The 27588-nt window shown below is 35.2% G+C and overlaps 1 pseudogene; it reads right to left on the bottom strand.

Annotated features, from left to right (window-relative positions):
• LOC131810540 (bifunctional 3'-phosphoadenosine 5'-phosphosulfate synthase 1-like) overlaps window positions 1-23186 on the bottom strand; it is a 77200-nt pseudogene extending 54014 nt beyond the window's left edge.
• Window positions 23187-27588: the final 4402 nt, after the last annotated feature.

Below are 27588 nucleotides of genomic sequence, written 5' to 3'. Positions count from 1 at the left end.
TTTATGAGTAACAACCAAACTATCTTCCAAAGTGGTTGTGCCATTTTGTATTCCCACAAGTAATATATGGGAATTTCGACTGTCTCACATCTTTGTCAGCATTTGTTATTGTCAGTATTCTGGTTTTAACCATTCTAAAAGGTGTCTGGTGGTATCTCTTTGTTATTCTATCTGGCATTCCTCTGATCATATATGATGGAGAGTATTTTTTTCATGTGCCTATTTGCCATTTGTATATCTTCTTTGGTGAGGTGCCTGGTAAGGTTCTGACTCATTTTTTAATAGGGTTGTTTTCAAATTAGTGATGAGCTTATCTTTTCATCCAGTTAGCAGTGTCTTTCAGTAATAGAAGTTCTAAATTTGGATTAAGTCTAATTTATCAGTTTTCAATTTTTGTTTTTATGGAATGTTCTTATGGTGTTATATCTAAGAAATCTTTTAGTAACCCAAGGTCACAAGGATTTTCTCTTATGTGTTCTTTTAAAACGTTTTACAGTTTTAGGTCTTATGCTTACAGCTAGGGGATCCATTTTGAATTAATTTTTGTATAAAGTTTGGATTGGTCTTCATTTTTTATATATGAATAATCAGCACCATTTGTTGAAAAGACTGCCCTTTCTCTGATGAATTTCCTTTGCACTTTTGTCAAAAATAAGCTGTTCATTTATGTGTGGGTTTATTTCTGGGCTCTCAATTGTGTTCTTTTTATCTGTTTATTTCTTGGGACACTAATAAGCACACTATCTTGATTACTGCAACTTTATATTAAGTCATAAAATTGATAGTTTTAATCCTCAAATGTTGTTCTTCTTTTTCAAAGTTGTTTAAGTTATTACAACTCATTTCTGTTTCAGTATGAGTTCTAGAATCAGTTTGTCAAATTCTACAAAAATCCTCTTATGATTCAAAGGGACATTTTGAATATAGAGATCAAGTTGAGAATTCATATCATGACAATACTGAGTCTTCTGACCCATGGATGTTTAAGTCTTTAATTTCTTTTGACAGTTTATAGTTTCCACTGTAAAAATCTTACAATTATTTATTGTATGTATCCCTTAGTATTTCTATAATATTACAAGTAATATTTTAATCTTTAATTTCTGATAGTTCATTGCTAATATTTAGAAATACAGTTGATATTTTATTTTGATTTTGTATCCTCCCAAATTGCCATTCATTTATTAGTTCTAGTAGCTTATATATAGATTTCATTATATTTTCCAACTATATGATCATATTGTTTGGTAACAAAGTTTTCACCCTCCTTTGTTTCTTTTTCTTGCCTCATTCCACTAACTAAAACTTCCAACACAGTTCTGAATAGAAATCCCAAGAAGATTCAGTCATTAGAAAGGATGAATACCCACCATTTGCATTGACATGGATGGAACTAGAGGGGATTATGCTAAGTGAAATAAATCAGTCAGAAAAAGACAATTATCATATGGTTTCAGTCATATGTGGAACATAAGGAATAGAGTGGAGGACCACAGGGGAAGGGAGGGAAAACTGAATGGGAGGAAATCAGACAGGGAGATAAACCATGAGAGACTCTGGACTCCAGGAAACAAACTGAGGGTCACAGAAGGGAGGAGGGTGAGGAAATGGGGTAACTGGGTGATGGGTACTAAGGAGGGCATGTGTGGTGATGAGCACTGGGTGTTATGTGCAACTAGAATCATTGAAATAAATATATATAGAGAGTCCTAAGAGTGGATAACCTTACCTTGTTCCTGATTTTAGGGAAAAAACATTCCATCTTTCACCATTAAAAATGAAATTAACTGGGGTGCCTCTGTGGCACAGTCAGTTAAGCATCTAACTCTTGGTTTCAGCTCAGGTCAATAACTGTAGGTTTTTGCCTTTTATAAGTTAAGGACATGTACTTTTCTCCTTCGTTTTCTGAGAGTATTTATTAGCTGGGTTTTGCAAATGCTTTTTCTGCATCTATTGAATTATCACACGGTTTTCCTTTTTAAATTGATTAATATGGAAAATTACATTGACCAATAGATGGTAGATAAACTTTGCTTGCATGGCATAAACTCTATAATTCCTTTTTATGTATATGTTAGGATTTGGTTTATATAAATTTTGTTTATGTGAAATACTGGTTTGTAATTGTTTTTCATAAAGTCTATGTCTGGATTTGTGATCTGGATAATGCTGTCCTCATAGAATGCAGTAGGCAGTTTTTCCTTCTCTTCAGTTTTTCAATCTGACAGTCTCTGCCTTTTAAGACCATTTAACTTTTTAAATTAAGACCATTTAAACTTAATGTGATTATGTATATGGTTGGTTTAAACCTATCATCTTGTTGTTTGATTTCTATTTATTCTATTCTTTCTTTATTCATTCATTTTCAGCTTCCTTTTGCATTAATTGAATGTTTTCATTTCATTTTATCTCCTTTGTTAGATTATTTACTATAACCCTTTTAAATTTATCACAGTGTACCTTCAAAGAGATTATACCACTTTATATATAATAAGTTTATAATAATATACTTCCATTTTCCCTATGCTGTTGTTGTGGTACATTCTATTAACATTTTAGAAAGTATAGGGATGCCTGGGTGGCTCAGTTGGTTGGACGACTCCCTTCGGCTCAGGTCAGGATCCCCGAGTCTCGGGATCGAGTCCCGCTTCGGGCTCCCAGCCGCATGGGGAGTTTGCTTCTCTCTCTGACCTTCTTCTTGCTCATGCTCTCTCTCACTGTCTCTCTCTCAAATAAATAAATAAAATCTTTAAAAAAAAAGTATAACTTATTATAAACTCTTAATACAATGTTATTATTTTTGTTTATGTAGTCAGTTCTATTATTTAAACAGATTTAAATATTAGGAAAAGATCTTTTGACAATTATATGGTCAGTTAATCTTCGACTTAGCAGAAAACAATATCCAATGGGAAAAAGACAATGTCTTCAACAAATGGTGTTGGGAGCAAAACTGGTAAACTACATGCAAAAGAATCTTACACCATACACAAATAAATTCAAAATGGATTAAAGAACTAAATGTGAGACCTGAAACCATAAAAATCCTAGAGGAGAGCACAGGCAGTAATTGCTCTGACATCAGCCATAGCAGCATTTTTCTAGAAATGTCTCCTGAGACAAGGGGAATAAAAGCAAAAGTTAACTGATAGGATTATATCAAAAATAAAAAGCTTCTGTACAGTGAAGGAAATAATCAACAAAACTAAAAAGCAACCTACTGAGTAGGAAAAGATATTTGCAAATGACATATCTAGTAAAGGGTTAATATCCAAAATATACAAAGAACTTATACAACTCAACACCAAAAAACAAAAACCAACCCCATTAAAAAATGGGCAAAAGATGTGAACAGACATTTCTTCAAAGAAGATATCCAGGTGGCCTGCAGACACATGAAAATATGTTCAGCATTACTGATCATCAAGAAAATGCATATCAGAAGTATAATAAGATATCATGTCACACCTGTAAGATTGGCTAAAATAAAAAATACAAGAAACAATAGGTGTTGGCAAGGATGTGCACTGTTGGTAGGAATGTAAACTGGTGCAGCTACTATGGAAAACAGTATGGTGGGTCCTCAAAAAGTTAAAAATAGTACTACCCTATCATCTAGTAATTGCACTACTGCATATTTACTCATAAAATAAAAAACACAAATTCAAAGGGATACATGCAATATTATGCTTATAACAGCATTATTTACAATAGCCAAATTATGAAAGCAGCCTGAATGTACATGGATAGATGAATGGAGAAAGAAGATGTATATATTTTCATATACAATGGAATATTATTCAACAATAAAAAAGAATGAAATTTTGCTATTTGCAACAACATTGATGGAGCTAAAGAGTAGAATTCTAAGTAAAATAAGTCCATCAAAGTCAAATACCATATGATTTCACTCATATGTGAAATTTAAGAAACCTAGCAAATGTGGAGAGAGAGAGAAGGAGAAACAGATACTTAACTACAGAGAACAAATTTATGGTTACCAGAAGGGAGGAGGGCAGGGGGATGGATTAAATAGGTGATGGGAATTAAGGAGTGCATTTGTCATGATGAGCACTGAGTGATGTATGGAATTATTGAATCACTGTATTGTATACCTGAAATAATATACCACTGCATGTTAGTGATACTGGAATTAAAGTAAGATAAAAAATAAAAATGAAATTAAAAAAGAAAAAAAAACTTTCATATTTACCTATGTCATCACTATTTCTGGTTTTCCTCATTCTTTTATGTAAATAGGTATTTTAAATTGATGTTATTTTCTTTCTGCCTAGAGTACTTTCTTCAATGTATCTTTTGGTGTGAATCCACTAGTAATAATTTCTTTCAGCTTTTGTATGCCTTAAAACAAATTATTTATTTCATGTTTGGTCTTTTTTCACATTCGTTTTGGAAGATATTTTTTCTAGGTATAGAGTTCTTGAGTAAACAGGTTTTCTTTTTTTTCTTTGTAACTACTTTAATGATGTTTCTCTACTCTTCTCTTACCTTTTCTTTTTTAAGATTTTTTTTCAATTTATTTGTCAGAGAGAAAGAGAGAGAGAGAGATGGAGCATGTGCACATCAGAGGCAGAGGGAAAGCCAGGCTCCCTGCTGAGTTAGGAGCCTGATACAGGACTTGATCCCAGGACCCCAGGATCCCAGGATCATGACATGAGCTGAAGGCAGATGCTTAACCAACTAAGCCACCCAGGCATTCCATTTGCCTTGTTTTTTTTTTTTTTTATGAGAATTCTACCTTTATTCTTATCTTTGGTCCTCTGTATTTAATGCTTTTTTTTTTTTCTCTAGTCACTTTCTAGGTGTTTTTCTTTATTTATTTTTTACAATTTGTGAAGTGCCTTGATATTGTTTTCTTCGTGTGTCTTAACGCTTAGGATGGATGCATTGAACTTCTTGAATTTACGAGTTTACATATATATATATAAGTAAATTTATATATAATATTTGTAGTTTGTATGTAATATATGTTTTTAAGTCAATTTGGAATACTTTCAGCCATTATTCCTTCAAATACTTTTACTGTGTTCTGGAAACTCTAATAACATTCATATTAGGCTGTTGGAAGTTGTGACATAGATCTCTGATGCTCTTTTATATATTATTCTCTTAGTTTCATTTCAGATAATTTCTCTTGCTATGTCTTTAGGTTCACTAATATTTTCTTCTGTGATATTTAATCTGCTATTAATCCCATCCAGAATATTGTATATATCAGGTCTTACAGTTTTCATCTTTAGGTGTTCAATTTGTGTCATTTTAACATTTTTAATATGGTTATCATTACTGTTTTAATGTCATTGTTGGCTAATTCTGATATCTATGTTAGTTCTGAATTGGTTTCAATAAGATTGATTTTCCTCCTCATTATGAATTATATTTTCCTGCCTCTGCATGCCTGATATGACTAGTCCTTTGTTCAGTGCTAGATATTTTTATATTCCAACAGCTATTCATGAGCTTTATTCTGAAACAGTTTGGTTACTAAGAAGTAGTTTTATCAAATTTGGTCTTTCTTTCAAGATTTTTAAAAGATTTGTATCTTAAATATAGGAACATAGCAGCATTTAGTCTAGGGCTAATTATTCCACACTGCTGAGGCAAGACACTTTTGAACATTCTACCCAATGTGCCATGAATTGTTAGGTTTCCTGGTCTGGGTGATGGAAGAGGCACTGTTCCTATTCACTGAGCATAGTTCCTTATATTCCTTTGAGATGATTCTATCCAGCCTTGGGGAGTTTCTCCACACATCAGTAGCACTGATCAATAGCTGAGGAGATTGCTCTAAGTCTTTAAGACTTTCTGTATGTGTAAGCTGTCTCTTCTCCAGAATTCTGTCTGGCAAAACTAGCTACTTTGTTCTCCCCAAATTTCCACCTCTGGCTACTCTACTCAAAGAAATTGTAGGCTTTACTTGAGAGTCCTCTTTGTGAACTATAGTCCCAGGACCCTTCTGGGGGTAAGCTGGGGAAATCACAGTGTACTCCTTGCTTGTTTTACATTTCTCAAAATTTATTGTCTTTCACTGCCTAATATCATGAAAACTGTCGTATTATATATTTTGTTTTATTTTCATTATTTAAGGTAAGAGTAGACTACATCTGTTCCCTACCCTATATCCTTTGATAGCAAAACAGTTATCCCTTCTAAAGCATGCAAATTGATAACCTTATACCACTTTCTATCAGTTTATCCGCAGTGGCAAGTCAAGCCTATGGCTTGTACACTTTGGGTACACTGCAGATTTGGAGCTCCCTACAAGTTTTTCTGTTACTGGTTGAGTTTCTCTATCTCACAAAAGAAAGTCTAGCCCTTAACTTGCATGAGGCCAAGAACTCTTATTTTAATACATATCAAGTGTTCACAATGGGAACTTAATGAAGGTTAAAAGTTATGTTGGATTACAGTATGTTTTCCAATTTTCTGATAGGGAAATTACATCCATTAATTTCCTTTAACAAATTCTATCAGGCAATCAGGCTACAAAATTTAAAGAAAAAAGCCAAACGGAATGAAAAATTAGGTCATGCCACAGTGGCTGTAAATTGTGGGAGAAAAATATCCTGATTGCTCAGCTCAAGTTTGAGCTTTAAATCTTTTACCAGCTTCTTAGCTTGCCTGTGATGTGCTGAGTCCTGGCAGGTGGCTCACCACAGGGACTAATCTGGGAACATTCAATTGCACAGAGAGCTACTAATCCCTGTAGGTTAATGGTGCAGACTGAACTGATTGTCTGGCATTATCCACAGTCCTAGTGAACAGTTTTTGGGACCCAGGACCATCTAAACAGGATGGAGATAGGGTTGAAAGTATTGTCACCAGTCTCCAGCTCCAGAGGCTTTGTAAAAAGAACTAAAGGACCTTGCTAATAGTAGACTGGACTACTGTACTTGTCTTTGAAACCTGGAAAGCAACCTTACTTGCCAAGCATCTTTCTAATCTTCTAATAATATTAAGTAAAAAGTAGGATACATATGTCTGGAATTTTGAAATAAGGAATCTATTAGAGTAATAATACTGTAAAAATTTCTCCCAAAGTACTTCTAAAGAGAATGAACGTGCCTTAAACCCCTCTAAGTAGCTTCTCTGCTCCGCCTGCCATTTGGGGAAATAGCTTATGCAACCGAACATGGAAGAAATTTATTTGATACCTCATATTTTTTTCATGAAATTTCAGGAGCATTTTGCATTCTGCACTATAATTTTTTCTATATGTGCTTTAATATAAAAACTATGTTTTGTGTTACTTACTATTAAATTACTTTGCCCTCCCTACCTCTAAATCTTATCAGATAAAATTGTTACTCTAGGAAGATGCACTGCATTTTTCTCATGGTATTGTGCACCCAGAACATGACCATATACCCTGAAGTGTGTACATAATCCAATCTGAGAAGACCTCTATGAGAATAAAGTACATCAGCCCAGGTAATAGTCTTCTTTATGCTCTATAACAGCAGTCTCATGCCTAATCATTAATGAAGATGCACAAACAATATTTTTCAACTTTCTTACTGATTAAATTTTGCTTCTTGATTTTTAAACTCTAAAGTTCTATTCACAGATCTCAGTCTTTTTCTTATAAAGAAGCAAATAAGACACAAGCAATATGATCTTTATTTGTATTTAACTTTGACATATATGCATTGTGTGTACATCTGTGTTTTTTCAAAGAAATATATATATATTATCTTGAAGAAATTATATCTACAGATATACTATGGAGAAATACACTTTATTTTGATTTTTTGTTAGGTAACTTTCCCATTAAATGATTTATTGGCTTAGAAACTATCTGTGAACATAAAAGTGACTAGGATATTTGTTGGAAGTCATTAAGAGTGCTTTAGTTAAATACCTGTTTCATTCTCTGAATAAAACAAAGAAGTTAGAATACTTGTACCTCTGTAACTACTTCACTTGTTGTTAAGGTTTTTTCTCCTTTATTGAGGTCAGATAGGTTTCTTTCTTGCTGTTGAAACTCCTTTGTCTCAACACATTGCTCTATTATTTTTTCCTCCCCTGAATAAGGTAGGAATGATTTTGCTTTTGTCATCATTCATATTATCCATCCTGTAGTTATGTACCTATGTGCAGTACTCCAACTTTTTACTTCTTTGATACCTACAAACTCTTCCAAAGTAAGCTTAGCCTCCACCTTGTGTGGAACCTTTTGTGCCATCCATGTCAATGAATATTTCCTTTATCTGGATCTAAGAATTTTTTTCATAATTTTGAAATTTTTACATTTATCAGCTTATACATTGTATTTTAAATTATCTTTTTGTGTATGTATCTTCTCTCTCCAACTAGGCTACTGAGTCCCTTGAGGGAAGGTACTCATGTCTTGTAGGGATCTCTTCTCTATAATGCCCATAATGGGTATTGATAAAAATTGATTAAATAACAAATTTCGTATATTTACTATACATTTTATCTTGACAGAGGCTGTGATGCCTGAGATTCATCACCTGCTTTTATATGTTCATACCAAAATGGGAGCTATCACCTAGACAACATGCTATTAGTTGCTATGTATTACTATTATTATATTATTATGCTGTCAATTGTTATATATTAGCATATTACATATTACTAATATGTAATAATTTTTTTAAAATTAAAGTAATTTTTATATGATTTAGGAAGCACTTTTTTCACATTTATTGAGCTATAATTGACAAATAAAATTATAACATATATAAGTATGCAGTGTGATGATTTGGTGTACATATACATTGTCGAAGGATTTCTCCTGCCCTCAGGCTAATGAACATATCCATCTCTTCACATCTCTACTTCCTCCCCTACCCTTTTTTGGTGAGAACTTTAAGTTATAGTCTCTGAGCAAATTCAAGTATACAATACAGTGTTATCAACTAGTTGCCATGTTATACATTAGATCCTAAGACCATACAGTTATTTTATGACTGAAAGTTTATACTTTTTTAACAACCTCTTCCTATTTCCCCAACCCTCCATACTATGGCAACCACTTTTCTACTATCTGTTTCTATGAGTTTGAATTTCTTTTGATTCTACATATAAAAGTGAAATCATGCAATATTTGTCTGGCTTATTTCATTTAGTATAATGCCCTCCAGGTTCATCCATGTTGTAGCAAATAACAGGATATTCTTCTTTTTTAGGATAGTATCTCATTGTATCCATGTATCTATATCTATGTATACCATATTTTCTTTATCCATCCCCATCCCCCTATTGATGGACACTTAGGGTGTTTCCATATTTTGGCTATTATGATTAATGATGAATTAACATGGGAGTACAGATATCTCATTTCTTTAAGATAATGGCTTTGTTTCCTTTGAGTGCCTGTATGGAAGTGGGATTGCTGGATCATTTGAGAGTTAATTTTTTAATTTCTTGTGGAACCTCCATACTGTTTTCCATAGTAGTTGCATCAGCTTGAATTCCACCAGCAGTACACAAGAGTTCCCTTTTCTCCATATCCTCACCAGTATTTATCTCTTGTCTTTTTGATAATTGCTATCCTAATAGGTGTGAGATGATATCTCATTGTGGTTTTGATTTGCATTTCGCTGATGATAGTGATGTTGAGCATCTTTTCACGTACTTGTTGCACATTTGTATGTCTTCTGTGGAAAAATGTCTTTTTAGGTCCTTTGCCCATTAGGATATTTGTTTTTATGCTCTTGAGTTATAAGTTCCTTATATATTTTGGATGTTAACAGCTTAATGGATATGTGTTTGCAAATATCTCCCATTCCATAGGTTGCCTTTTCATCTTGTTGATTGTTTCCTTTGCTGAAGTTTAATTTGATGTAGCCCCACTTGTTTATTTTTGCTTTTGTTTAGGAAGCTGTGTTTTAAATATATACAAGGTGATTTTTTTTTCCCCCTGGCCTTCAGAAAGCATGAATATATATGAAACTATAACTAACTGGGGTATTTTATTGTTGAGTTAAAGTAATCTCTCTAAGGCCAAAAGTAGATTTAACTTTAGTAATTCTTCGGTTGTTGTTTTAGGGAAAAGTCATTTAAGAGAAGTTATTCAATTCTGTGTTGCATTTTTTTACATTAACTTAATATAAGAAATTTAGTCAGACAAGGGTTCTAACTTGAGGAAAATTTGCAAGCGTCCAATTCTCCTAGATGTCTGGCTGCTCAGTTATTCAGCATGTATGGATTTCTTCAGGAGACTTTTGGGATGATTTTCCTAGGTCTTTATACTTTCTTAATACAAAACTCTAAAAAAAAAAAAAAACAAAACTCTAAACATGCCATAAATTTAGGTTGCTGCATCTCAGCACACAGAGAGAATACCAGCATGAGCACTTAGAAACATTAAAAAATATGTCTCTTTCCCTCTCTCTTTGTTATATATACTTTCTTTAGCACTGTCACTTAGAAATCAAGTCTTTAAAAGGAAGCCATCCAGACAGTGTGGGAAAAAATGGAAAAAAAAAAAAGAAAGAAAGAAAGAAAGCTAAAGAAAATACAAGGCCAAAGTATGATGAGAAAAAAGAAGCTGGTCATCTGAGAAAATTAGAGAGTAGTGGGAAAGCAAGAGGCAGAAACATCAAGATTTCTGTGGGGGTGGGGAGTCAAGGTCTGAATACTGAAATTATTTTGGAGAAAATGGATAGAAGACTGTGCCCAATACATATATAAATTAATTTTCTCTTGAAGAGGAAAATTTACTGCCATTTTTGGGAGGAGATCACTCAGCACTTTTCAGACTTGAAGAAATTTCCAAGCTAATGCAGTTATAAAAACCATAAGACAAGAGTGAGAGTCTATGTTGGGATTTGTTTTTGTTTCAGCTGTTTTTATGAGATATGGGATGAGAGCGGCTCTTCTGTTTGGACACTATGGACACTAATAGTATGTTTTACCTTAACTTTTATGGTAGTAATTACCAAATTGATGAAATTAAGGGATTAACAAAAATTGAGGCATACGATGACTATTTGGGAGAACTGTTTCAAGCTTGCAAAAGTGATAGCATCATCTCTTTTTCTCTTGATGGTTCATTTATTTGTGAAGTTCATGAAGGATAAACTATTCACAGAAAATTCTACCCCTGTTGGGTTGTTCTGGCTTTGCAGACAAACAGTGAAAAATTAAAACAAAAACACAACAAAAACTAATAACAAGATTTTAAATTTCATTGACCTTCCTTTTTAGGTTTCATCTAGAAACTTTTCTTTCATTTTTCAGTTGTTTACTAAAGGTCTGGAAGTTCACTGGTGTTTTGACTTACACTGATATTTAGAGTTTTTAATACCTTTGTCAATACTGAAGTTTTCTCATATTTCTTATTTACAGAATAAAAGGAATGTATGTTATGACTTGAACTTGTCTTTATTTTATTCTCTTACCCATATATTACTCAAGAAACTTTGGTTGTGAATAACAGAAAGTAGCCTAAGTTTTTGTAAGTGAAAAAAGGGAATTTATTATAAAAGGATAGAGGTGACTCATATAACCCGAGAACAAAAATTCAGGTGTATCTTGATAGAGAAAAGAGCCAGGAATAGGAAAAACATGCAAAAATCTCTGTTTATTTCCTGTTATTTTCTCTGCATGCTTTTTTTAACTTCTCTCCATTTTAAAGCTGGGTTTCTGTTTGTATATCATGTTCATAACAACAGATTTACAATAGAAAAAAGGTAGAGAAACCAAGTGTCCATCAATGGGTGAGAGAATAAAGAAAATATGGTACATATAATATATAGTGGCATATTATTCAGTCTTAAAAGGAAGGAAATTCAGACATGTAATACAACTAGGATGAACTTTGAGAACATTATGCTGAGTGAAATAAGTCAAAAAGAGAAAGACTTTATGATTTCACCTATATGAGGTACCTGGAGTAGTCAAATTCATAAGGACAGAAAGTAAACTGTTTTTGCAAGGGCTGAGAGGAGAAGGAAAATGGCGAATTGTTATTTAATGGGTACAGAGTTTTAGTTTTGCAACATGAAGAATTCTGAAGATTAGTCACACACCATTGTGAAGTGTGTACATTTCAATATATATTAAATGTATATACATGTACATTTTTAGATGTACATTTCAACACAACTGAAATGTACATCTAAAAATGGTTAAGGTGATAAATTTTATATTATGTGTATTTTACTACAATTCTTAAAAGGATAATGATCACAAGTAATTTAATTTGTCTGGTAATAGTGCACATGGATTTACTAAGCAGGGAAATGATGCTAAGTAGTAGACACATACAATTGAATGAGAGCCAGCTTCTTGTGGGTAGCAATAAATGTAAAATTGTCCAACATTGATTTTTGGTGAAGGAATATTGCTTAATAAAGAATGAAATACCTTCCTGAGGTTAAAAACAAAAACAAAAAAACCCTGCTTTCTCTGATTTGCTTGTTGACATAATGCCAAATTATGTCCCATCCTTAGCATCTGACTTTATGTATTTTAATCCCTTAAAAAGATTCTAATAATCTTCCAAATTCTAAAATGTAAGCCAGTTTTTTTAAGTGCTCACTTCTGGTCCAATAAGGTATGATCAAGAAGGGCAGTTCATCTAATACAAAAGTGGCTGCTGGTTGGCTTACCCTTGTGTCTCTGGAGGAAGAGGTAAGAATATCAGGCCCACTGGAAGCTGACAGAAAGATCTTGGAGATCAGTGTGCTGTGGACTAGGTTTGTTTATATGAGCCAGAGGAAATTGAGGGAACTCCTGAGAGAGTAATCTTATTATAGACAAGGTGACGACTAGAAATAATCCAAAGGAGAAGTCTTGGTGAGCATTTGGTCCATTTTAATTTCCCCCAAAAGAAAAGGAGTCAATAAACAAAACTAGGGATAAAAGCAGAGAGCTAAGAACATGAATTAGTTCTAATTAGATGTAAATTAAGGAGCAGGCCAGGTACTAGAATCCCAAGATCGGACATGTATAGGGAGGTCAGAACTCAAAACTTGAACCAGAAGGCAGGAAGTTGAGGACTTAGAAACTATGCTAACAAATTCGGACCAAAATGGGCCTTGTTGGAAGCAGCACTATGAACTAGCCCTAGCCGCGTTTGAAGGTTCTTGGTTTTGATCACTAATTCTATTGTTATCAGCCATCTTGGTGAAAACAATTTGCCTAAAACCACACTGGTAAAAATCAATAAACATGATTCTTTTTTGTAATTGGTTATTCATATATTATTAATGTTAAAACATTGGAAAAGGTATCTAGAATTTGAATGCAATAAGACATTTTTCAGAATTTGGGGGATTTTTCTCCAAACTTTAAACTTTTATTTTTAATTCATGGTGCATTTTCATCCAGTCATATTTGCTTTTCCTAGCAAACCTTTAATGATTTTGTACCAAATTGTGCAAATCAAGCCAGTCTAAAATACATTTCAATTACCATTTGTTCTTTTATTCTATACACCAGGGAATCTGCAGAATTAAAGACATGATGTAGTAAAGGTTGGGTGTAGAAAATAAAGTTATTGAATGTCATTGAGGTTTCTATTCACTGTACTCATCTAGAATATTCTGAGTTATTTTATTTCAATCTTAGTCTTTCTGCTATCAGAATAATGTAAGGATTAACTGGGTTAGAAAAGCTAGCATGTATTTCTCTTCTCCCCTTTCTGTAATGAAGGTATCGATGGCTCAGAGTCATCTGCTATCAAGAATTTTATTCATATATCATTTTATACATTGTTAGGTTGATAAATTTAAACCTAACCTTAAAGTTGTCTGAGAAGCCACATTGAGACTGCATATTTTTCATTATAGCTTCAATTCTGACAGCAACATTGAGTAGCAAAAATACTTTTCTGTAAAATTTGCTTAAATACAGAAGTTGTATGACCAAAATGGAATACAAAATAAGGTTAAGTAAGTGAAGTTAACATCACTGGCTAAAAAATGAAACTAAACGTTTTAAAAAAAGCAAAATTACATAGAAAAAGTAAGATTTTTAATCAAAAATATGGGTAAAAGTTGTAAAAATCATACCAAAGTTCAAAAGTTATAAAATAATGTTAACTGGTAGTTGGAAACATTGATTTTTGAACAATTACATTTCAGACAAATAAGCAGAACAGGCATAATTGACTATGTGAATTAGGAGTGAGGAAGAAAAGGAACTTTTGTTCCCCCCAAAAAAATTCTGGAAAGAAAAATGACAAAAAGGCTTAATGACTCATGAAAACTCACAAGCTTCTTCAAGTGCATCAAAATTACTAAGATGAAAAATCCATATCAGATAATACTTTTTGACCAATTTATCCTTTCCAACAATTTGACTTTGAGAAAATTGTTTTAGGTCAATTTGTTTTTGACAATTCACTTTGAGCTCTTGGTTACTCTCAGCAGCCCAGTTCCCTCTGGCATTTTCTCTTGTTAAAAGCCGATGATGCAATAGGAAGACTCATCCTTTCCTGTTAGTTGTTGGAATAAAATTGGGAGAATATCCTTAGAAGAATTCATCAACACTTAACAGAGATACTTAAGGTTATCAGCCCCTCACTTTACAACTGAAACCCATGGAAGCCTGGGCATTTGTGGTATCCTGCCCTAAGTCACAGTAAAACAATGGCAAAAATGGAAGTGGAGATTAGACCTCTTGCCTCCTACAGTTTTAAACACTGGGAGAAAATTACTCTGCGTAATAATGGATACATACTTTGACTTGAATTTAAAAATCTGATTTAAAATCATAGCGTTGTTGTCCTATGCTAAGAAGGTGGCATATGTGTTGTTCTGCCTGGTTCCTTTCAGGTATTAAGATAAAAATAAAAGCAGTGATCATTAGCCAAGTACTGTGCTAAATTCATTTAATCCTTACAGTAACACTGTCTAGCAGATGCTATTATCTCCACTGTGTTAGACTGAATGCAAAATACCCTCTAATTTGAATATTCCCTCTTCGTAAACACCCTTTATAATATGGCATTGCAGACTCTTCTGTCAAGTGATAGTCTTTATTTTTACCCTCTGAATTTTGTGTAGATTCTGTGATTTGTTTTGGTCAGTAGAGTGCACTGGGAGTGACGTTATGGCATTTCTTAGTGCAGAACTCAGTGGCCTTGCGCACTTCTCTTCTCTCTCTCTCAGAACCCTGCCAGCATCATGTGCACAAGCCTGAGCTAGCCCACATAAGGGTGGGAAACTACAAGCAGGAGATCTGTGCCAGCCAATGGCATCCTAGATTAACTTTCATCCAAAATACGTGAGAGAACCAAGCCAAGATCAGCAGATTATATGGTTTATGGTTGTGAAGCCACATAGCATATAGTTTAAGAACATGGACCCTGGAGTCAGATTCATAAATCGTCCAACTGAGATCTGAAGCAGCACTGAGTTTGAGACCATAAACAAATCCAACTGAACCATATAACTATGGGCAAAAATGAATGCTGTCTGTGTTAGACCAGTGAGTTTGTTATATTACATAGCCATGACTAACTTACACACTCGTTTTATAAATGAGGAACTGAGGTACTGAGTGTTCTAATAACTAGCCAGTGGTTCCAGAGCTAAAAACAACACACCTGGGATTTAAACCTAGGCAGTGGGATTCTGTTCTCCATGCTCTTAACCATTATGACATATGGTTTCAAAATTGTGAACTACACAACGCAGTGATGAAGAGCTACCAGCCTGCCATTATTCATACATGCTGTTAGCCCTGAACTATTTAGAGTAACAAACTGCATAAGGAGTTCCCATCTCTTCCCACTTGCATGTTTAGGTATGTGGTCTTTTTATTTATTGCCTCACTTCATCTCCATTACACTTAATGGAATAACTTTCTCAACCGTAGTTCAAATTCTGTCTACACCTAGGAAACGGGAAAAATTCTTTCCTCTACCCATTTTAGGTTCTCTGCTTGGGGTGCTATAGATTAGACTGATAAAAGATTGGCAAGAGAAAAATAAACAGAAGTTTATTAACATACGCAATGCTCATAAATGTGGGAGCACTGGATGATGAGTAAGAGGTGGTTGGAAATTGGGCTTTGTATTATCTTAAAAGAAAAATGTATTTTTAGACAAATGGCAAAACACAATGGAAAAGGACTTTGAATTTCTAGGATGGCAAATTATGAGAAGGCAGACACATATGGGGGAACTAATGGAAGATAAGGGCTAGTTAGTAAAGTTTGATATATAGATTTATTTGGTGCTTTCTCTGGGAGGATAAGAATCTAGAGTTGTCTCTCTGGTGTTTAATTTCTGTCCTTCCTAGTGGAGACGAGAGTGGGGGAAAGCTGTACAAAATTATGTGCTGCTTAGAGGGGCAATTATGGAGAGGACAGAGAGATTTGCTTACATGTACTTTTTTTCAGTTCATAATAATTCTTATGCCAAAGTTGAATATTTTGCAATGGCATATTCTGCTACCCTTTATCATTTATGTTGTCACTGGCTGTCACAGTAAATATCTCACCTATTCCAACTCCTTCTCAACCCAAGGGAGACCCCTGTGAACACATAACAATCTGCTATTGATCAGTTCAGAACCACATTTTCTGACAACTCTATCTGCCAGGAAATCTGTTACCATATCAGGTGTAGTATAAAAGGACACTCACTCCATGTTTGGGCCATAACTTCCTAAGCCATGTTTTACTTTTTCAGTATCTCCCTTTTTATCCTATTTACTAAACTCCTCTGCTTTTCTGCCAATTTTCTTGGCATTGCATCTTTAGATCACCACCAAAATCCACCTGAGGTCTTGAATCAAACTATTATTATTGCAAGTGACTGAAATCTACCTGGTTGGCTTAAGCAGAATGGGGGAATTCATAATTATCAAAGGTGTCTAATGAAGTGGGTGTCTTATTGAGTCCAGGGTAGGGGCATAGCTGGGCCTTCCAAGTGCACTGAATCTGTTCCTTTCTAGTATGTATTTTCTCTCTGCAGATAGGCTTTGATTGAATAATTGGTACACATTACAGAACATGTAGAGCTGATAGTTTCCAGTTACATGGTAAAGGACTCAGTTTGCCTGAGTTTCCATTTCTTACTCAGTTTGGCTAAGAGGCTGATCATATCTGAAAAAATCAAGTAAGGTCAAAGAATAAGATAGGAAGATCACTGATTGTCCCAGCTATGTCCAGTAACCCATTTCTAGCCCAGGAACCTCAGCCAGAGAAGAGGGTCACCTAGGGAAAAATGGTTACCAGGGGCAAACTACTATTAACTCTGTAGATGTGAGAATCCTTTGAGCTATTTTTGAAGACATGAAGGTTCAAGTGAGACAACTTGGTAGATATCTACCGGTCTTTTCCAACTGCCATTTTAGCCATTTCCTGACAGTGGCTGAGAAAGCTGAGTAACATGGAGAGAAACAGAACCAAGGAAGACAGTTTCAGGGTTCTGATGGCTTGTATTTTAATTTCAGTGTATTTAATTGTATAACAAGTGACAAATTAGTTTACATCCTTGGGATTCAGTTTTATGTATAAAATGGGTTTTGTGAACTTCTTCGGATAAGGCATACCCAGGCTTATCTTCTCACCCTCTAGAATTCCTTTCTGTGTTCATTCCCAAGCCAGTGCACTTCTCTCACATCTTCTCACCCTCAAAGCCCTGAATATCGAGGGAGAGTCAATATTCTAATATGTGTGGCAAATTTTACAAATTGAAGTTTCTCTGTCCATGTTGGCAAAACTTGGTTTACAGTTTTGAATTTGCTTTTGTAGTCTGTTTTTACAGGGCATGTCCCCTTAGTCTTTTATAATTTCTCTTTTTATTCCTTTGTCTTTCTGCAGCCCAAATTTTATTTTTGTGTTGTTCCATGCTAAATCTACGTAATTACAGGGTTTACTATCCTAAATTGGAAAAAAGAAATACAAGCTTATGCCGATATAGCAGGTACAATTGTAGCTATTTTTCTGCATCTGATCTACATTTGCCAAACTGGCAGTTGCTTATCAGCTCTATGAACGTGCTTAGGTTGCTTAACCTCTCTCAGCCTCAATTTTCTTGTCTATAAAATGGAGATAACAATACCTACCACATAAGCATAATATGAAAAATAAAATAATTCTATAAATGTGTTGTTACAGTTTCTGTTATAAGTGCTAAAAAAGTTTAGTTATTGTCATTGTCATTGTTATTGTTATTATTGATAATTGTATCATGACTTAGCTCTTGGCATAATTTCATTCAGTGAACACTCTTTGAGTTTAGTATGATTGTAAAATCCTGGGCTAAGTCCTGTAGGAGATATTAAGATCTCTTGTTTCCAGATTTAGAGGAGAGTCCAATCTGATGGGGATGAGATACATATACAACCTAACCATATTATAGGAAGAGGATAGTAAATGCTAGAAATGAGGTATAATCCAAAATGAGTGGGAGTGAGGATTTAACAAAAATGTGGAATCTGGTCAGTTTTTATTGAGAAGTGCCATCTGAACTAAACTATGAAGAATAAGATGGAGTGAAGGAAACTATGAAGGAGGAAAAGCATTGCAGTTTGAGTAAACAGTAGAAGACATAAAAGTTGGCCTATGGGAAAAAACTGGATAATCATTTTCCATTCATATAATATTTCAGTCCAAATTTTTTATTTAGTTATTTAGTTATTTTGGCAATAATTCACATGCAAAGAGAAAAGGAAGGATTGCCCTGAACACTTCTGTGGTCATATACATTTTGATATTGCAAAACACTATGCTAACCTTTTGGATTCTGCTAACAGTTTTCTTAATATTTGCCACCTAACTACTAACACATTTCATATATTTTAGGGTTTTCTTACAGCAACACCTAACTTTTTTCCCCCAAAAGTCCTGTTTGACATGAGATCAACCAACTTACACTGCAGTAACAAACAGCCTCAAAATTTAGCTTAGAGCAACAAAAACTTGATTTCTCAGCCATGTGTACCGTGTCCAAAGCAGATCAGCAGAGACGGTTGCACTGCTCATTGTCATCACTCAGCAACAGACTGATTGAAGTTCCATCTAACTCATGTTTCTGCAGTGTCCATGGAAAAATGGGAATGGCTTTGATCGGTCCACCCAGAAATGTTACGTGTCACTCCTTTGACACTTTTTTGTCCAAAGCAAATCATAGGACCACATCTAATTTCAAAGAGTGTGGAAGTAAAACTTACCATGCTTCTAGGAAAGTAGAGGGAAACTTGGGTATTTGTAAACATGGCTAATGACTACTGTAATTAGATTACACTAAGTTAAATGAGACTGAAGAATTTCTCAGTCTTTAATATACTAATGTAAAATGTGTATCTCCCAAAGGGTGTTATAGTATGCAGACTGTGCTCTTATTTGAATCTGGGACCCTTTTCCTTCAAAAATTTCATGACACTCTTGTTTTATGGAATCCAAATTAGGACATTTTTATATATACGGAAGACTATCTTTAATTGAAGTAGGGACTGAGATAGGATTAGTATTCATAGACCTGAATAGCTGGTAAAGCAGTCAGAATGTTTTTTCAGTATATTAGATAAACTAGATAAGCCAGTTTTGCCATTTGTGATCACCTGCTAAATGCCAGATCTTGTTTTGTCTATTTTCATATATATATATTTTCTCACTTAATTCTTATATGAGCAATACCAGGAAGATAAGGAACATTACTGATATTTTATAGTTGGGATTAAAGACATTGAGTAACCTGAAGATTTTACATATTTATTTATTTATTTATTTATTTATTTATTTAAAGCGATCCCTATATGCACTGTGCAGCTCAAACTTACAACCATAAGACCAAGATTTGCATGCTCCACTGACTGGGCCAGCCAGGTGCTCCAAGACTGAGAGTAACTTATATAGAACTTTGCTAGTGATTGGCAGAGTTTGGATTTGAATTTGGGCTATGTGACCCCTGAAGTAATGCCCTATCTCTTAGTATACAAGGTTAGAGTGTGATCAGAACCTCAGAAGGATGACTGATATGTTAAGGGCTCTCCAGAGAAACAGAACAAATAGGATACGTTTATTTGTGTGTGTCTATGTATTTATAATGGGCCTGGCAGCTCTGAAATTTGTCGGGCAGGCTCATAGGCTGGAAACCTAGGCAGGATTTCTGTTATTGAGGCAGAATTTCTTCTGAAAACTTCAGTTTTTTGCTAATGGGTCCTTCAACTAATTGGATGAGACTCCTCTATGTTATGGGGGCTCATTTACTTTACTTAAGGTCAACTGATCGCAAATGTTAATTTTATCTACAAAATACCTAGTATCTACAAAATATCTAGTAATATCTAGATTAGCATTTGACCAAACATCTGGACATTATGGCCTAGCTAAGTTAACACATAAAATTAGCCATGTCAACTGAAATAAATTGAAAGTTTCTGCTAAGAAAAAAAAATAGATGAAATAGATAATCTAAATTCTTAGCTTCATATATCTAGGATTAGAAGTTCCATTCAGAAGACATTTTGTTTTGTTAAATTTTTTGTTTTTTCTATTCCTGCTCTTCATCATCCAAATTAATTCTGTCCTTGAGCCCAGCAAAGCTGTTAGGACATTCTGACCTCGCTTCTATACCCCACCTTCATCTACTTCTCAGGAATGATGAGAAGAACTCAAGAACTCAGTGTGAAATATGCCTCTTGTTTTGACTTAATTTCATTCTCCCTTCAACTCCCTTTCTGTTTGCCTAGCATTAACCCTTTCTATAAATCAGTTGAAAAACAGAACAAAACAAAAACAATTTAAAAAATAATCAGTAACCCTTTAAACATTGTCTGGCTCAGAAGTCCAGTATGTAAAACAGATGTTCAAATCAGCTATTCTAAAGTTTGGGTAGAGATCCTGGAACTTCACTTCGGCCCCCCAGTTTCACCGCCCCATTCATTACCTCTCCAAACTGCCATTCCATGTAGAGTGAACACCATGTCATTAAGGTCCCATGTCAGCAGTTCCCTGGGCTGATGTGGGGGCCCCAGCACCTGTTGGGTGCTGTCTCACCTGTCGGGGAGATCCCCCAGTATACCTTCACATTGGTCCCATGATGTCCCTGTGGATGGAGCTCCTATATAATAATATTTCTCCTTTTGCCCTGTGAATGTTTTCAGGTTATAACCAGTGACTGTTTCAAGGTTGTCATAAACTACCCAATATGATTCTGTTATGGAAGAATTTACAATAGCTGCCCTGAAAATACTGTGCTTTGGATCAATGACTTTTCAAGTAGCTTAGTTCTGCCACAACTCCATAACCTTGTGTCAGATAAATACAACAAAAACTAGTAGTTATTGTTTGTTTACAATAGTCATAATTTTCCTGTACTAATAACACATTTACTTCAAAAGTGCCTCACAAAAAGATAATGTCAAAAGGGCTTGCAGCCTGTAGCATAAAATCTGACAGTTTGGAAATTTTTGTATTAGAAAACAAAAGCCCCCTTCTCCCTTGAATGAGTAGAAAATTAGCACTTCTAAAGCAACAAAACTGAGTTAATTGCTATATCCTTAAAACATACTATTCATGTTTAAGTTCTAAGCTAGCCCCCTCCCACATTTAAGGTTCTACCAGTATTTGAGAAATCCTCATTTTGCATTAAATATACTTATTGTCACCAACTGCATTCTGAGAATAAATCAGTAAAACAGGATTCATGTCAAGTGGCCTATGACATGGCATGAATACTCTTTGTTCCTCTTCTGAAAGAGAGCCAGGCTCCTCTGAACTAGATGCAAACTGTAAGAGCAAAACTCTCATTCTTCACCTCCTCTATGTTAATACATGCTTTATGTAAACTGAAAGATCCCTGGTCAGGCACCTCACCTGTATTATGCACTCTCTTGAATGCAAATTATTGGCACTGCTTGTAATGCCAGTTAAAGCAAATAACAATGCTTTTTTAATAAAAAGGCACCTTGAAACCCTGTGACTTGTCAGAGCTTGATTCTGCCAACTGGTTCCTTGCCCAGTATCCTCTGAATACTCACTAATGACAGTCAGGGATGCCATGTAATCCTCTACCAGTTAGTGTGTAGTAGTCATTCTAAACTGATCTGGGCAAGCTGACATATCAGACCCTGTAGAATGGTCATCACCTAGGAAGTCCTGTGGTGGTGTTTGGGTCCAAGAGGTCTGGTGTTCCCAGAAGCACTAAATACAGCGAAAAGCCTATTTTAAAAGAGTAGCTGGTCTCAAAACCCATTGGAGTGAGCACTAAGCTAGGCAGGTGACTAGGGCTTGAAAGGAGATCTGCACTGTGGTGTGATTGGGAAATCAAGTCCTACCCCTTGGGACTTCTGTATTTTTTCACAGTCTTTCTCCCATACTATGCCCACTACTAAGTTTGATTCATCATAGTTTTCACTATCAGGTCAAGAAGTTAGTTTATAAAGTTGTTAATAAATATTGCTTCCTCACCTTATCCCACCTATAGGTACATTTCTAATGTATCTCTAGAATAAACTAGGCATAGTAAGGCCAAGGAGAAGGCCATAGGGGAGATCATAATGATGATGATGATGATGACAGCAAACATTTTTATTTTTTAAATTGTTTTACTAGAGAGAAAGCGCAAGCTGGGGGAGAGGGAGAGAATCTCCAGCAGACTCCATGATGAGCACAGAATCTCACATGGGACTCAGTCCCATGACCCTGACCTCATGACCTGAGCCAAAACCAAGGGTCAGATGCTTAACCGACTGAACCACAAGAGTGCTCCAAAAGCAAACATTTTTTAGAGGGTTTACATTAGTTGGGCGAACCCATGTATTAAGTGCTTTACATGTAGAATCTAGACATGACAGTTGTACAAGATGTTTCCTGAGCAAGAGTGGCCAGGTAAGGGGGTGAGTAGGCTGAAATCTAGTAGATTTTCTGCTGTGCTGTGCACCCTAGGGAGGGTATGTGTTCACCCTGAAGGGCACCTTTATCTAATTTTCATGATGTGCTGCTGGCTAGCAGCTCTGTTTATATGAATTCATCCATTTCATCCCCACAGCAGTGTTTTGGAGTACGTTTTCAAATATTTTCAAATCTGAGACAATTATTGCACAGAGTTTAATGAAATCCCCCCAAATACAAGTGAATGTGCCAGGATTTGAGAACACCAGTTGGAACAGAACCCATGCCCCTGTGAGCAGTAGCAGCAGGATAAATGGCCGTGACTGCATCCAGGTGCTGCCCTGTTTTCCTCCTGCGATGGTGCTTAAGACATTTTCTCTAATATCTGCATCCTTGTTCATGCTCACCCTCTATCTAGGGTATAATGCACTTTACAGAAGTTTTATGATATGCTCTAAATATATTCTAAAATCTTTCTATTCCTAATCTTTAAATTACATTTTTCAAGGGATGCTATATCACATGAAATCAATTACATCCAGAAAGAAATGGTCATCAAATGTGGAGAAAGCGCAGGTTCTCTTTTTATTCAGCAGCCTCAACCTTACCTATTTATACACTATCCAGTATACAGATAGTTGTCTGGATGCACTGAAATGCTTTGTAAATCTTAGTGATAAGTGGTTTTTATTTAAATGTAAAAATGATACCTTTGTCCTCAGATAGTTGACATTAAAAGGTTTCTGTGGGGAAATCAGAACAGTAAGAAGGACATCAATGTGATTACGCCACCTTGTGGCTGCTGGTTAATTTTCAGCCTCTTTGGATCTCTTGGTGGAGAATTTCAAGGACTTTCTTGCTGTTGATTATCCCCAACTCTTTCCTGAGGCAAGGACTCCTATGTAAATTTAGCCCTGAGAATCATCTCTTTTTGTGTCTAGGGGAATTCTCCCTTCACAAGTTTAAGAGAGCACATTAAGTACATTGTAACTGGTGGCCATTTTACCCCATTCTTCAGATATGTTTTTCCAACCTTAGTAGCTATGAGCACAATGTAAAGAATTGAAGCAAAAAGGAATGCTGTATAAACCTCAGTTCAATGCAACTTAAAACCCATTTTAGGACACAGCACAATTGTCACTTACTCAAATGTTACTTTGAGAAATGTGTTACTACTAGAAAGTCTGGCTCAAGATTTCATGTTCTACCAGGGCATCATGTGGGACTTAGTGCCTTGTGGGCTCCAAGTCATGTCAAAGCATGGTAGAAACTCTCAGAAAGAATTAGAAAATATGTTAGTAATATCTGCAGTTATAAATCTATAATAGTTTCTGAAGGAATGAGATGGGGGAGGAAAATGCATATGAAGATATCCATACTTCTATACAGGTCTTTGTCAAACACAGTCAATCTCAAGAAAAGAAAGGGGATTGGAGTTTAAACATGTAATAATAAAAGGAACTGAAAAGCAATAAAACTTCAAGATCTGCACTACACTGTGTTAATGCCACAAATGTTTCTAAGATATTTCAAAGTGGAATGAATACTTTTAGTAATTTATTGGAGTCAAGGAGATAAGAGCTTTAAACATTCTCATTCTTAGCAAGAACAGTCTGTGGAAGATGTTGATTTTTCTGATCAAGAAGGAGTATATTTAAATGAAGAGAGTACATTTTTGAAGCCTCACAGATTTATAATTGTGAAGCTTTTAATATAATGTGGGGATGTACCTCTAAATTTACTGAAAGGAAAAGATCTCCAAGAAAAGAAAAAAGAAATACTGAGGAAAAGGATCTGAAAAAGAAAGCAGATTATTTGAGGTGATTGTTAATGCTTTCTCAAAAGTGAGAAGAGAATATAAATCTGACCAACATCTGAAGATACATGCAAACCACTCCAAGCCATGGGGCAAAGGGACAGAGGCCTGGATGTTTGGCAGTTCAAACCAGGCCCTCTGGATTGAGGCATCTGTGAATAACTTATCTGAGGAGGAAAGAATTTGCTCTGACTTAGCGATAAGCATGTCACAACAAGGAGCTTCCAGAACACAACTTTCCCAAGGCATCACTTGCACAATTTGCAGGCCTAGGAGGGGTTTCCACAGGAGGCACACGACTTCTTAGGAATGAGAAAAAACTAGAGGGGAAAGGATAGAAGCTATCATATGAGATGAATAGAAATTTGGACTCACAGGCAGACGCTGAAGACCATAGAAAAAAAGCCCTAAGGATGCGAAAACCTATTACTGTATAATAAAAGGCTTCTGGCCAGTGAGTCTTAGAATAGATAAATATGAGGCAATAATTAGCAGGATTTTAAATATCTCTCTAAAATATTGTAAAAGATTTTCCTCCCCCAGGAGGTCTATAACTAAAAAGGACATAAAACTGGAGGAAAACTCTAAGTTTTTTAGTGTCTGAGTGGCAGTCTGAGTAATTCACCAGGTCTCTGGAAAGAAAAAGAGGAACTGTCCAAATTTTCAGTCAATATTTATCTCTTAGGTTAATAAATCTTGTTCCTGACCTCAGCAGAAGTCAATACTTCCTGATTATTATGTGCAGGTGTTTCCTCGGCCTTTCTATTTGCCAAAACTCGTCATGGAATGAGTCACCAGTTTCCCATGAGCCCTTCTCTTAGGTGATGAGTGTAGACTGAATAATTGCTCACATTTCAAAGGTGTGGGCAGGTTGCCAATAATCAGGGTTATAGCTCAATGTTTATTAGAATCACTAATTCTGATGTGTTGGCTTTTCCATTTTAGGCTTTTGGGGTGGTACTTAGAAGCAACGTAGGGCTGAGGTATTCTTGTAAAGCTTTCAAAGCCTGCAATGGAGGCCATAGCATGGAAGGCACATGCAGACAAGGAAAAGTATATAGCATTTAGAGAGTGAGAGAGGACCTAATTTTGAGTCCTGTCAATGGTATGGAATGCCTATGAATTAATCACTAGTTTCTTTGCACTTGATCTGCTGCCTTTGTTAAAGAGGGCTGATAACTGATTTAAAACTGTTATGGTGAGAATTAGATCACAATTATAGAAGTGATTTGTCATCTAAAGCATTAAAGGCTTTTCAGTTGAAGCCTAAGTTCAAACATGAGTTTGGAGCAATCTCTGCAATGAGCCCATTTAAAAGGAAAAATAAAGAAGATTTCTTTTTTTTTTTTTTTTAAGACTTTTAAAATTTATTTATTTGAAAGACAGAGATCACAAGCAGGCAGAAAGGCAGGCAGAGAGAGAGGAAGGGACGCTGAGCAGAGAGCCCGATGCAGGGCTCGATCCCAGGACCCTGGGATCGTGACCTGAGCTGAAGGCAGAGGCTTTACCCACTGAGCCACCCAGGCGCCCCAAAGCAGATTTATTTTTATTAGAAAAAAAGATTATAAGATTTCATTAAAGGTATATTTATTTGTTAGGGACATCATATTTCAAGAACATTTTTACAGTGAGATTGGGATGTATGCATTTCCTTCTTATTCATATTCTTCCCCTAACTTAAGGGGCTGCTGCTGTGAATTAAACATCTTAGCTCAGAAGAAATAGTCAAGGTTGAGATTCTGGCCTCTCACCTTCTTCAAAACAAATTTTTCATATAAGAAATGCAAGTATATGGGGCTCTTGGGTGGCTTAGTTGGTTAAGTGACCCAGGGTCCTGGGTTTGAGTCCCGGGTCAGGCTCGCTGCTCAGCAGGGCATCTGCTTCTCCCTTTGCTCCTTTCCGCATTCATGCTCTCTCCCTTTCTCTCAAATAAAAAAAAATATTTTAAAAGTATTTAAAAAAAAAAGAAATGCAAATATACCTATATCTTTAAAGTTCAGTTTGGCACATTAAGTTGACTAGAAGAAATCCAATTTTGCCAAGACAGAAAATAGAAACATGAGACAACTAAGTCCTGTCATGTGGTTTGCTAGGTAAAAGCTATAGTTTGCCATGGAAAGAGCAGAATTCTGGCTCGTCAGCCTGTTGTGAAAGTGATGGCTGCTGGACCTTGTGCATGTTGTCTGCCAAACTACAAAAAACTTACTGATGTAAAGTGACCAAATATAAGGTTTTGTGTTTGTTAGTTTTATCCCAGATCTGTTTAAGTGTATACACATTTCTTTCAATTGTACCAATTTGTGTTGGTAGGAATAAGATGTCAGCTAATGGCACAGACATGGAGAGATGTGCCCTATTCCCAGTTTATTGGAGAGCTCTGATCCTTTTCAATTTTATTTCCAAGGGATATTACTTGGCTGTCTTCCCCATCAAGCCCACTTCAGAAATAACAATGCTTTAAATATTAGTCATTTCATAGGCTAGAAACACTCTGCACTCTTCTAATGAAAAGCGTCTGATGAGTTTCCCATTTTAAACAGAACTGTGAGCAAACTTTACAACAAGGTTGGCAAGTGAAGCTACACTAAGAGCAATGGTTTCTTGTTTACATTTAAAAGTTCTTTTATAGTGGACTAGCAATTTTTAAAATTTATTTAAAACATTTAAAATTGAATTTATTTAATTTGTTTATGGTTGTCGCAAAAGTTAGACACAAAAGAAAAGAAAAAGTAATTTAAAAAAATTCAAAATCCTGTTACCCAGATACAGCTATTGATATTTTGCCCCACTTTTCTTTAGTTTATTATGGCTTTAAAAATTGTAAAAGCAACATATCATCTTTATACAATGCAAATAGTAGTAATATAGATTAAGAAAAAAACTTATACTCTCTTTCATACATTAATGAGATAACCAATATTAGTTTGGTATGAATCATTTGGTACTTTCCTTTGTACTCAAATATAGACAAAAAAGTAGATAACTTG

Source organism: Mustela lutreola, chromosome 10 (genome assembly GCF_030435805.1).
Source record: "Mustela lutreola isolate mMusLut2 chromosome 10, mMusLut2.pri, whole genome shotgun sequence".
NCBI lineage: Eukaryota > Metazoa > Chordata > Mammalia > Carnivora > Mustelidae > Mustela > Mustela lutreola.
Note: the sequence above shows the minus strand (reverse complement) of the source record. Positions and strands in the feature narration are given on the sequence as shown.